This window comes from Sphaeramia orbicularis, chromosome 14, assembly GCF_902148855.1.
Source record: "Sphaeramia orbicularis chromosome 14, fSphaOr1.1, whole genome shotgun sequence".
Taxonomy (NCBI): domain Eukaryota; kingdom Metazoa; phylum Chordata; class Actinopteri; order Kurtiformes; family Apogonidae; genus Sphaeramia; species Sphaeramia orbicularis.
The window spans coordinates 10,313,629-10,327,239 of record NC_043970.1 but is presented as its reverse complement, the minus strand read 5'-3'; the positions used below and the strand labels follow the sequence as shown (position 1 = coordinate 10,327,239).

At 40.2% G+C, this 13,611-nt stretch overlaps 1 protein-coding gene and 1 long non-coding RNA gene across 3 annotated transcripts in view; one reads left to right on the top strand and one right to left on the bottom strand.

Moving 5' to 3' along the window:
• The window catches only part of fstl4 (follistatin-like 4), a 450,022-nt gene that overhangs the window by 407,812 nt on the left and 28,599 nt on the right, over window positions 1-13,611 (bottom strand). The window lies entirely within an intron of this gene.
• Window positions 2,357-13,002, top strand: LOC115432497 (uncharacterized). The gene is made up of 3 exons (XR_003937213.1): window positions 2,357-2,460; window positions 8,538-8,543; window positions 12,974-13,002. It is a non-coding gene; the product is annotated as an uncharacterized LOC115432497 (long non-coding RNA).

Genomic DNA, 13,611 nt, shown 5'->3' with positions numbered 1-13,611 from the left:
GTTTAAGAAGTTCCATCAGACTGACTCTGAAACATGGAGCAATACAAGTACCTGGTGCATTGAAAACTGACCATGAATCAGTTTGTGGCACTTTGGCAGTGAGAATGGTCTCACCTTTAAAAGTACATTATTGTATAATAATCCTACATGTCCAACAAAAAAGATAAATCATAAAAATATGGTTAAACAATTGTAGTCATAGTACTTGTTTCAAAAGTAATAAAGCTGTGCACACACAAACATGGAGAGATATGCAGAACACACTCACATAGAAGAGCTTCATTCATGTTAAATAAACATATTACTATGCCCTTCATTGCCCTGCAGAAAGAAAAAAAAAAAAATTGCAAAAAGCCTGCAGGATAAGAGGCACATTTCAGAAACTCTTCCGAAACCTGGAATACAACTGCTCAGAATATCTTTTTAGGTTTTTGGTTTTATAGAGCCCCCCCGCCCCAAAAAAAAACAAAACAAAAAAAATTGTTATGATATAAGATGCAACATTAGCCCAGAGAAGACAAATATAGACAGGTTGAAATATGACACCATTAAATTACAAATGAATAGCATCTTCCATCGACATCTATCTAACAGATATGCATTTTAACAGCCATTAAAGAATGAGACTGGGCTTATGTAAACCAAACCACAACACACATGCACACAACACGTGACATACATTGATCAGTAGGCAGCAAAAAAAAGAAAACCTTTGAAAGTTCCCACTCTGTTACAACTTCAGTTTGCTGTTTTGCATCGCTTGAAGTTGACGTGCGTTTCTGACAACATTAGTCTGATTATTAGCTGTAACTTGTACTGTACGTAGAGAAAATCTGAGATAATATTCATGCTTGCACTGACACACAGACACACACATACACATACACACAGCATAATGCAGCTATGTAAACATCAAAGGCCCCACTGATGGGGATAATTATCTGGATTACAAAGGACACAGAAAATCTTTTGATGTCAACAAAGAGACAACCCTCTGAAGTTGCAAATGTTGGAGTGTGGCATAGGAGCTTCTGAATGCAGGGGATCAATTTCACTGCTGTGACACACATCATCCCCACTTCACACCCTGGACGCTTTGAGTTTGTGTGATGTTATATAGTGGAAGCACCTGAAAGCCGCACCTGAGCGAAGTGCTAGTGCAAGACTCTTTTAAAGATCTTTCAACTAATCTAATTACATAGACATTATTTGGTAAAATGTGTTTTAAATCAATGGATTAAATCAATATGGTTGACTTAACTCTTTAAGACCTAGAACTATTTTTTGCAGAAATTTTTCTCTACATTTGAGTTTTCCTGATGTGAGTTATCACCATTTATTATAATATCATCCTCTTCATCATGAGTGATGTGACAGGTTAAAATGCCTTATTTTTTTGTAATTTGGGAAGCACATTATTTGTTTGAAATGTTCTTCATAGGTCATTGATGGGTCTATTTGTTCCCAGGTGTTATTATAACTTTATATACATTTTTAAAGGTTCAGTATGGTTACATTTATGTTTAGTTAATGAGGGAAAATATGGGTTTATAAAAATTTAATATTACATTTAAAACTGTAGTAATTAAAATCGTTACATATTTTGTTTTAAAATCTAATGCATTCACAAAGGTTTTATTTTACAAGTGATATACTATTTTGTTCGATGTTTAATGTCTGATCGATTCATACTGTCTAGAAGGAAGTTGTGTGCATGTGTGTCGTTGAGTGGAATGTTGTAATGGCGGCTGTTGAATAAATCACGGATGAGTGAGGACACGTGCTTTGTGGTTATTTCAACAACACATACAATGCAGCCATTTCCCTGGAACGTCCGTCCAGAGAGCACAACAGTGACATGGTGGCACAGTGGTTGCACTTCACAGTAAAAAGGTTTGCATTTGATTCTCAGTCAGATCAGTCTTTCTGAGTTGAGTTTACCTGTTTTCTGGTTTCCTGTGGTTTCCCCCACCATTAAAAACAAGTACATATAAGTTAATTCCCCTGTCAGTGCCCCTGACCACGGTGCTGATGAAGATCTGGACTAGGTCCCTGAGTGCCTTCAATGGCAGCTCACTGCTCTTGATATGTTCTATGTGCTAATGCTAATGCTACATAATACAGAGAATGATTTTCACTGCAGGGACAATAAAGTCAGCTAACCTTAACCTTTGAACTTTTTTTGCATTTTTGAGTGAAAATTGAGTGTTTTCCTAAATTTAATTCACCAACAATGTACATTTTCACAAAACCTCAGAGTAATTTTGAAAGTAATTATGTCAAAAGTGAGAAAACTGACGCAAAGTGACTTTTTCCACAAAATACACCATTAACTGAATGTCAATGTGCTTCTGTCAGCCTGCTACAGGGCAGCTGTGGCTACAGATGTAGTTTACCACCACCAGAGGGGGAAAGTAAGAGTGAAAGAATAATGAGTCAATAATGTAAAGTGCTTTGAGTGTCCCAAAAAGTGCTATTGAAATCTAATCCATTATTATTTATTATTAAAAACAAGCATCTGCAAACACTGTCATTTTTCAAACTACATGGATTTTACAGGTGAATGTATTTTGCAAAACATGACAGTGATTCCATGTTCACAACAGAGCCTCTGAACGTCCAAATGGGTCATATCTAAAGATGGGAATCGATAAAAATTTAATGATTGCGATTCCATTATCGATTTTGCTTATCAATTCGATTCCTTATTGATTCTCTTATCGGTTCTCATTGGGTGAGGGAATAAAAGAGTACAGATGGGTTTGTTTGCATTAACTGTCTTTTATATTTCTATCTCTGCACAGAAAATATAATTTGCACAAACAATAATAACAGATGATGCCAGGCCCAGGTTGGGGGGGGCACCGTACAGCGAAACTAAAACTTAACATGCTTTACTAATTCCTCTATGTCTCCCATTGTTGTGTACCTCATTTCTTTTTCCCTACCTTCGGAAACTTTTATTTAAGGGGGCAGGACGTTTGTTGCCCCCACCAGAACCGGGTTCAGATGACGCCCTGGTGTTCACTCTGTCGCTTTGCCACTAGACTCACAAGCATTGCTAAGTAGCGTATCAAATATGTGACATTCCTGCAAATTAATTGCATGCTGTGTAGACAAATGTTTCAGCATATTGGAGGGATCTCCCCCTATTTGAAGAAATGGAAGCTTTGCAAGTGTTACAAGTGGCCCTGGTGTCATCTTTTTGGAGCGTTTCTGCCTCAACGCCATGTTGGCTATGTTCTGACCAGTGGAGGCTGCTCATCTTTCAGAGAGGGGAAGCTCATTGTCGGCTTACATTAAAAAAAAAAAGTCAAGTTATTTAAACATAAATTCGGCCCTCCGTTCCTTTTTAAGAAAATGGTCAGTGACCTTATCGTACCAAGTAAACAAGAAAACGTTGAAATTATGTTAAATTGAAACAAGGAAGTACAATGAGTATGTTTTATTTACAGTGCAAGAAATGAACAAGTAATTTCGTAGTGATTTCTCTCTTGATTTCACAGCAGAATGTGCGATGGTATTAAACTGAACTCTGTTAAGTGAGGAGTAGATCTCAAAATAGCTGTCAGTCAAATGGGATTCAGCCTTTTGACTGATCCTCCAGTCAGCACGTGGAAGCCCAGCGTCCAGCCCGGTCGAGGTCCACCAACAGCTCCATTCACCCCCAGAGATGCCAAGCGTCCGGGGGCGGGACAACATCGTGGCATTTATCCAATTACTGTCCAGTTTTGAGGCAATGAAAAAAACTGTTCCACTCAGTCCCATTGAAGTGCATGGACACTGAGCGTCTACGGGCAAATGCATTGACCATAGATCGTATGAGAAAACAGCACAATGGGAATGTATGAGAAGTGAACAATGTTGCATCCGTTGATTTGTGATAAAGCTGATTCTGAACAAACTCGTCTGTGAGATGAACGTGTTCTAACAAATTTGTAGTCAATGAAATGTCAACACAACCGTACGTATTTGACCATTTAATTTTTGAAATTTTAGGGGAAGCCGGGCTTCCCTTGCAGTCTATGAGAAATCGCCACTGGTGTGACGTCATCACATATGCGCTACGAAGGTGGAATCGCTAGGCAAAATCGTTATGCAGGCAGGCAAACGATTCCAAGGAATTGTGTTACTGTCAGCTGGTTCTCGATTCCCATCCCTAGTCACATCTGATGATGATGAAAAACTGCAAAACTTTATTCAGTTATTTGAATGTATTAACAGGACTAATGGTCCAAAGTTATTAAACATTTTTGGATCAGTAGATACTTTTGGTCACTGGTGTTTGTATTAGGCTTTTGAGGGTTAAATTACCAAATGATCATAAAAATTTGCATAAATGTTTCACAAAATAATCATCTCAGTAACAACACTTAAAGCATCAGCTACATACAAGGCCACAAACCACACTGGCCTTGAAAAGCACAGTTTTTAATCAATAGCACTGTCTCACACTGTCACGGCAACAACAAACAGGAATATTATTGGCTTCACTACAATGTGTTTATTGCAGTGCTGCACAATACAAAAGCAAGTATCTAATACCCTGTGGAGTAACTTGGCATTTTGCACTGATAAGACATATTTATGTGACTCCATCAGTGCATTGACGTCTTGTCCGGTCCTATCAGCTGACATCTGCCTTTACGGATGTACTACTGTGTAATATAGCAATCTGTGCTTTCAGGTAATGTGTTTATAGTTTTTACAGTGGTCTTATACTTTATTATGTGACTTTATTGTGTGTTTTACTGCAGAACCAGTCTGAAAACAAATTTCCCTTAGGGGGCCATAAAGTACAGAACTGAATTGAAACAAGGGCACAAAACACATCATGCATCTCAAACAGTGAGGGGGTTTATGGTGTTAAATGTCTGCAGCAGTTCTTCACCAGAATATTGAATATCACAGGGAAGAGTTACCTTGACCTTTTACATCCTTATCCTGCGGGTGTGAATTTTATTTCCTTCTTTTGCATGTTTTATTTTTCTATCTTTTAGTTTTTACTGGAATCAGGAAATACTGTTTTGTTGTTGTTATTATTATTACTATTTTATAATTAATAAAGGTTCAACATATAACATATGGGATGACATTAATTTCAGTTGTATATCCATGTGTGAACAGATCATAATGTAGATTAAATATCTGCATCCCCAACAGCCTGCACCCTGATTTGTATGAAGAGGATTCAGGTTGGATTTTCAGCAAAAATCCTTATGCTCAGTCCTACGTGGTTAATGCTTCACTTCTGCTCTACTGGAGTCTGCAGGAATCCCTATATGAAACCCAGCAGTGTTTAGTGTTTTTCTCAGCATTGTACAATATCTACAAGCTGCTGTTTCTTGAAAGAACTGCTTAACTCACAGTGAAACCAAACACTGGATACTGACAAAGGATAATTACTTAGCAAATAAACAACAAATGACAGTAAGGCTGCTGTTACCATTCATACTACGCTTATCTAAATGAGGGTTAATTTCCCCTTTGCAGCTGCGGCTCCTGTAGTTTCAGAGGCTGCTGGTTCAGCTCTGGCTCAACGTACAAATGTATCTGTTGTAAAAAATGGTGTTTATGTGGTTGGGTTAATTTTCATCTCCTTGCATTCTAACATGAACAGCATGTTCCAAATTTTATCCCAAAATTAATTTACATCATTAGCTACATGGTTAAGTGAGACTCTGCTCATCACATTATTTTCGGTTCATTTTAAGAACTTGACAGAGCAAAACAGACTATGGCATAGTGCAGCAGCTTATATCATTCATGAGAAACATTGATGTAGTTTCCTATATTGCTTTATGGATGTCAAATAACACCAGCCTCCCAGCACAATGCAGACTTCATTTAATCCTAAGAATTTAGAGTTTAAGCTATACACTGCTTTGAGAATAGAATCTTGGTTTGTTTCTAACTTTATCCATCAACTTTCCTCTGGCAATGTAGCTTGAAACAATAAAAATGCTTAAATATTTGTTATCAAAGTTAAGTACCAGGTAAGCTAGTCCACTAGCTACCTGTTCATATGGCTAAATACATTTATGTATTTGTTTGTTTATTTAAAATCTCAAATTTACTTTAATAATAGGCTAATAAGTATATCACATAATGGCAACTCAAGATCCAAACTGTTTAGCAAACTAAAACCTGTATCTATCTGGTTAAACTATAGAATTTGGATGCTTCTGTAGACGCCTACAAGAATTCTGTGCATTATTTCTCTGTCCACAGCTAAAAAATAAACACCTTGAAATGACTTGAAATAGTAAAAAACGCACATGTGATATAAAAGAGGTTATATGTATGTTGTATGTATATATTCCAAACTCTCAGCAGCAGGGGGATGTTATGTAAGAGAACACCCTTAAGACTATCAAAACTGAATAAAGTATAGCTCATTATTTACATACATCTGTATTATGTGTCATCAATTTTTCTCCTTCAAAAACAAAAAAAACAAAAAACAAAAACAACAACTCAGAGACAGTCAGCCCTCTGTTTTCCAGATGGTTTGTGTTGTCAATCTATTCTAAATCATCAAGGTCAGGACTGTCACAGCAGTGAACTCAACAGTAATAACAGTAACTGTAAAGCCTCATACACTTCATAATCAAGAAACCATTATAGAGGAAACACTGTGATTTCAGCATCAAACTCCATTCTTTTCATTTAGAGCTGTGTCAAGTGTTAAAATTATCAACAGTGCTTCTTGCTTTTATGACTTTGCCAGTTTTTTTGACTCTAAAAGTCATTTCTTCATAGTTCTCATCCCATCTGGTCATTTTCTGATGCTTTGGTAAAAGCCCCTGTGGCGTTAACAGCTCATTTTGCTGTTTAGATCATTTTTCTTGACTGTGTTGACTTGACAGATCACTTTGTAGCTGCACCCTCACCGGAGCAAAACATATTACCATCATTTGATTGCTATAACCTTAAATATAGTCTAATGACACATGAATAAGTTAGTTCCATATGATATATAGCTTTTGTGTATCTATATGGTACATGACTTCCATGACTAGCATCAGCACAAACAGTGTGGGTGATGTCATAAATGAGATTTCACTGCAAATATATTCACTGACACAATACAAACAATCATGATGGTATAGACAGCAGAAAGACAGATAGACTGACTGCTATCCAGGAGCTAGTAGCAGCTAGTTAATTTGGGTAGGGCAGTTGATGGGATACTATTTTAGGACTGATTCATGAGGTGAACTGCATGATTAGTCTTGAGTATAACATTGCCCAGTTCAAGCCCATGAACAGAAAGTTTACAAAACCTTAAATACTATATAACTACTCTTTAACAGTGGCAGGCCATGCATTTCACACCTGGGACCTCAGTGGTATTCTACCAGACATAATCCACCTTTTAATATCAACACTACACCGGCGATGCTATGCAGAAAACACAATGTAACAGGGTGTTGCAAGAATAAATACCATTACTAAAGCAAGAACCCAATGAACACAACTCAGCAGGTCTCCTTTTACTATAGCCTTAACTGCACCAGGACACTGGCTGTTTCTCAATACCAAGAACGCACAGTACGGTCTTGGTAAGAACGGTCTCAGATAGCACACTTCCTAAGAAGGAAAAGTCTATTTGTAATTGGAACGGCTGCATACTTGTGAACTTCCCTCCCTGTCTCTGCTGTATTTCTGCCATGGGCTCCCTAACATATTTCCCTTAAATCACCACAATGTCACTCAATTTGATTTCAGTACATTTGTACTAGTATTTACATGTCATTTATACATTTTGTGTATTTTTCAAAACTGTAATACATTTCGTCAGTTCAGCCGGGTACAGCTGACCGGGTCCCGGATCCCACCCAAACCAGTGGGCTAACGGCCGGGCTGGCACGAACTGCATCTTGGGAATTATTTCCCAGCCAAGTCTGCACAAGTCACTAACCAGTGCATCCTTGGTTTAAGGTAGCTGACAAGAACAACATCTGGGTATTCCATGCGTTCTTGGTTTATGCGAACTTGTAATTGGAACAGTTCTTGGGCTGCAACTGATGACGTTTCATGAGAACGGAAAAACAGACAAGAACACATATTGAGAAACGGCCATGGTCTCAAGTGCAACGGCAAGATTTACTACAATATTTACTACCATAATGAAATGACAAAAATATAAAAAATATTAATAAAATGTCTTATAATCACCAAAACTACTGCTTATTTGTACACAAAATTCATCCTCCTTTTTTTCCTCCTAAAGAGTTCAGTTACTCTACTGTAGGGTTTATCTTTGCTCTTCAACTCCAACAGTAATTCCTTTTCTATTGTCATGGAGGCTAATATTGAAAGTCAAGCCTGTCCAGTACTATTTCTTTCATAAATTTTTATTTGTTTCAGCGCTGAAAATGTCAGCTAGACAGAAGTAGTGGACACAGGGATATTGAGGAGATCAACAGGATATTTCCTTTAGAAATCTGTCATGGCATACATTAAAGTGAGTTTTGTTTTTAGTCAGGGCAGATTGGATAATGTTCCATAACTCTGAGTGACACTGGAGGAAGACTAAGGTCTAGAACCATTAGCTTTTTGAGGTCTTGAAATCCATCCATCCATCCATCCATCCATCCATCCATAGTGGTGTCACAAAACTCATTCAACCTTAAAAGCACACATGAATACTCAAAAAGAGAATGTTTGAGGCAAAATACAAAATTCAACATTTTCAAGGTGTGCATTAAATGTATCAGCACATCACAGTCCTTGTCAGATTCATCATGATGTTCCAGTACTGGGTGAAACAGCTTCTTTAAGGCATCTCTCTTCTCAAAGATTGTATTCACCTACCTCAAGGTGTTTTGCCACCTTGTTGGTACCACATGAGGAAGGCAAATATCGTCCAATAGTTATGTGCTCCTGCGAGAGCTAGAGAAAAATGCAGCTGGGAAACTGAGGTTGGCAAAAAAATAATACGGCATTCTTTTAGCTTCAAGGCCCCTTGAGTCAGTACTAAATTCAGTCGATGTGCAAAGCAGTGTATGAACAAGGCCATGGGTGTGCTCTACCTCATCTTAGCCTCCATCCGATTTAGTCCAGAAGACAAAGCCGCTGAGCCATCAAAACACTGTGCCACAGCTTTATCCAGACATTCATATTCCTCCAAGAAAAGGACGATGCTTGCCACTTGAAAAAAATCGTCAAATCTTACAAACTGCTCCTCTACACCTGTGTCTGTCATATAACAGGACCAGTGTGAGCTGTGTTGTATTAGTCTTGTCTCATTATTCGTCAACAAAGGATACTGCTCATAGTTGCTGACTTGGCATGCTAGCTAGCCTTGCGGTTGATCGACCATTCCTCACAATGTCCAGCTTTTCTTGAATTTTTATTTTTTAATATATAAACCACCGAATCAATTTAACTTCTCCATTCATCTGTTGTGGATTAGGAAAAAGCTATTAACTAAATCTAAATGAATAATAATTTAACTTCAAACCAGAGCTGTGGTTTGTTAGCTGAACTTGTTCTGTTTATGTTCTTTGACCATCCAATCAAATGATGGGAAGGTGCCACATTAACACTTCTAATTAACACACCTGATTTTCTCACCAATACTCCAATGTTTTCATGCATGTATATTCATTAATCTTATTTATTTTCTTTATTTATTTTCATTATTTTGAATGAAAATAAAACAGCAGTAACATTATTCAACAAAAAGCATCAATCCAGTTATTGTCTGATTACTCTCATTTATTGGATATTTCTGGTATGTAAATGGACTCACTGTCAGTTATTTGAAGCTCCAGAGGCTGCACTATTGATTCTGAAGGCCTCGAGGCACATTTATTTTACCTGAAGGCTTACACATGATGGTTGAAATAGCATTGGACAGACGCTATAACAAACACATACACAACTGGAAGCAGTATGACCAAGAGAAAAAAAAAACAAAGAAATGTAGAGAACAGACTATTGTGAATCATCTAATATATCTTCATGGAACAAATATAAAAATGTAGGGTGTAAAGTTCAGTGATTCTGCTTCTTTAGACTAAAGAAGACCTTGCTGACCCTGACAGTCCACCACTTTTTTAATGCTTTTGATCATGCTCTAAATTAATAGAGCCATAACTACAGTTAGTTCTGTGTATTTAAGGTTCTATTTTTTCTGAGCTTTTCAGGTAAAAAAAAAAAAAAATAAATGGCAGGATGAAAGATGACAAGTATGTCCTGTACTCAAGTTTTTGCCCTGAAAAACTTTTCTGTAACTAACCTCACACAAGCTTTATCGATATGGAAGTCTCTGCCAGTGTAAACACCACTTGACAAGAAGCTGCAGCATCTTTCAGCGTGCTAGCCCAGGGCTAACGGCCCTCATAGATGAGAGCTCGCCCTTGTGAAATTAAACACCAAATGAGATCTGCCAGTCACCGTCTTAATGTACTGCTCGGCCCCCTCTTGGCAATGGCCCACACACTCTAAACACACACACACACACACACACACACACACACACACACACACACACATCTAAACACCCAACACACACACAGCCCTGATGGTGAGAAATGAACAGCTCATTTTCAAATTCATCAAAGAGGAAGCGTCTACGAGGAAGCCATTATTTGACCAGCATATTGAAAAGCTTAAAGAAATAGACTCTTTAAAACCAATACACCCTTTGGCAGCTGCAGTCAGATCAGTCTTATTCAGGGAGAAAACTGCATTTTAAATGCAGCCTATGTGCTGAAGGGTAAATTCAATAGGCTACTGACATCCTGTCTACTCTTATCTCTCATTTTAATGTTTGTTTCCGGTAAACATCTGTCACTTTGAGCGCAAAGTATTTTGACAAGTCTAATGGGTTTTTATAGTTTTGAAATTTGCATTAGTTTTTATTTTTATTTAGCCTTTCATTTTTTTTTTTTTTGAATTCAGTTTACATTTAGTTCTGCAAGTTGGTAAGTTCCATCCATCCATCCATCATCTGCCGCTTATCCGGGGCAACAGTCTTAGCAGGGATGCCCAGACTTCCCTCTCCCCAGACAACTCCTCCAACTCTTCCGGGGGGACCCCAAGGCGTTCCCAGGCCAGCCGAGAGACATAGTCTCTCCAACGTGTCCTAGGTCTTCCCTGAGGTCTCCTCCCGGTGGGACATGCCCGGAACACCACCCCATGGAGGCGTCCAGGAGGCATCCAGAACAGATGCCTGAGCCACCTCAGCTGGCCCCTCTCAATGTGGAGGAGCAACGGCTCTACTCCGAGCTCCTCCCTGGTGACTGAGGTCCTCACCTTATCCCTAAAGGTGCACCCAGCCACCCTACGGAGGAAACTCATTTTGACCACCTGTATCTGGGATCTTGTCCTTTCGGTCATGACCCAAAGCTCATGACCATAGGTGAGGGTAAGACCGTAGATTGACCAGTAAATCAAGAGCTTCGGCTCTCAGCTCAGCTCCTTCTTTACTACAACCGACCGATACAGCGATTGCATCACTGCAGACACTGCACCGATCCATCTGTCAGTGTCACGCCCCATCCTTCCCTCACTCGTGAACAAGACCCCAAGATACTTGAACTCCTCCACTTGAGGCAAAGACTCTCCACCGACCTGGAGAGGGCAAACCACTTTTTTCCGGTCGAGAACCATGGCCTCAGATTTGGAGGTGCTGATCCTCATCCCACTTGCTTCACACTCAGCTCCAAACTGCCCCAGGGCATGCTGAAGGTCCAGGTTCAATGAGGCCAACAGGAAAACATCATCTGCAAAAAGCAGAGATGAAATCCTGTGGTCCCTCTCTGCCACCAAGGAGCTTGCCAACCACCTCGGTGACTTCAGCTTGGGTGATGGATGAGTCCACCTCTGAGACCTCAGCCTCTGCCTCCTCCATGGAAGACGTGACAGTGGGATTGAGGAGATCCTTGAAGTATTTCTTCCACCGTCCAACAACACGAAGTCGATCATCGACCTCCAGCCTAGGATGTCCTGGTGCCAAGTGCACTTATGGACATCCCTGTGTTCGAACATGGTGTTTGTTATGGACAAACCGTGACTGGCACAGAAGTCCAATAACAAAACACCACTCTGGTTCAGATCACCATTCCTACCCATCATCCCCCTCCAGGTCTCACTGTCATTGCCCACGTGGGCACTGAAGTCACCCAGGAGAACAATGGAGTCCCCAGTCAGAGCACCATCCAGCACCCCTCCCAGGGACTCCAAGAAGGCCAGGTACTCTGCACTGCTGTTCGGCCCATAGGCTGAGAAAACAGTGAGGCAACCTGTCCCCAACTCGAAGGTGCAGGAACGCGACCCTCTCGTTCACCGGGGAAAATTTCCAACACATGGCGGCTGAGCTGAGGGACTATGAGCAAGCCCACACCAGCCCGTCGCCTCTCACCGCGGGCAATGCCAGAGAAGTGGGGAGTCCAACCTCTCTTGAAGGGTTGGGTTCCAGAGCCCAAGCTGTGTCTGGAAGTGAGCCCGACTATTTCTAGATGGTATCTCTCAACCTCCCTCACAAGCTCTGGCTCCTTCCCCCCCAGTGAAGTGACATTCCATGTCCCAAGAGCTAGACTCTGTGTCTGTGGATCAGGTCGTCAAGCCCCCTGCCATTGACTGCCACCCAATCCACATTGGACCCAGTCCCTACAGCTCCCTCGGTAGGTGGTGAGTCCACTGGAGGGTGGGTCCACGTCACTCTTTCGGGCTGGGCCCGGCCGGGCCCCATGGATAAAGGCCCAGCCACCAGGCACTCGCTTATGAGCCCCAACCCCGGGCCTGGCACCAGTGTGGGGCCCCGGCTGCGCCGTACCGGGTGACATCACGATCCTTAGGTGTTTTGTCTTCATAGGGGCTTCTGAACTGCTCTTAGTCTTAGTTCTGTCAGTCTGCCCCAGGGCAGCTGTGGCTACAGATGTAGTTTACCACCACCAGAGGGAGAATGTGAGCGCGAATGAATAATGGGTCAATAATGTAAAGCGCTTTGGGTGTCTAGAAAGGCGCTATATAAATCCAATCCATTATTATTATTATTATTATTATTATAGTCTGGCTCGTCACCCAGGACCTGTTTGCCATGGGAGACCCTACCAGGGGCATGAAGCCCCTGACAACATAGCTCCTGGGATCATTCGGGGGCTCAAACTCCCCCACCACGGTAAGGTGGCAGTTCAAGGGGGAGAAGTTGGTAAGTTGTTATAGTTTTTGTTTTGTTTTGTGTAGTTAGCTAGTTTTTGTTTAGCTTTTGTTTAGTGTTTCAAGTATTATGAGGAAAGCTTTTATTTATAGAAGCTGAAAAAGGAGGATGAAAGACTGCATTGGCATTTACAAAAAATACATTTAAAGATTCCATTTTATTTTTGTACATCATGAACCATTAACATAATAGGAGAACAAAATAAAATCAGATTTTGCCTGCAATTCTGTTTTGATCAGGTGCAATGATTGCACACTAGATGCCCATTCCACTTTATCTATAAGAATAAACAGCATTGTCAAAATCATGCATAATCATCATAAAATGCCTTCAAAGTGATCCTAAGAGGTAAATTCCTTAAGATCACTTTACAATGGCAGATTTACTAACTGGCACCCAATCTGCAGAAAAAAATTGCCGCTTTGACCAGGAATCAA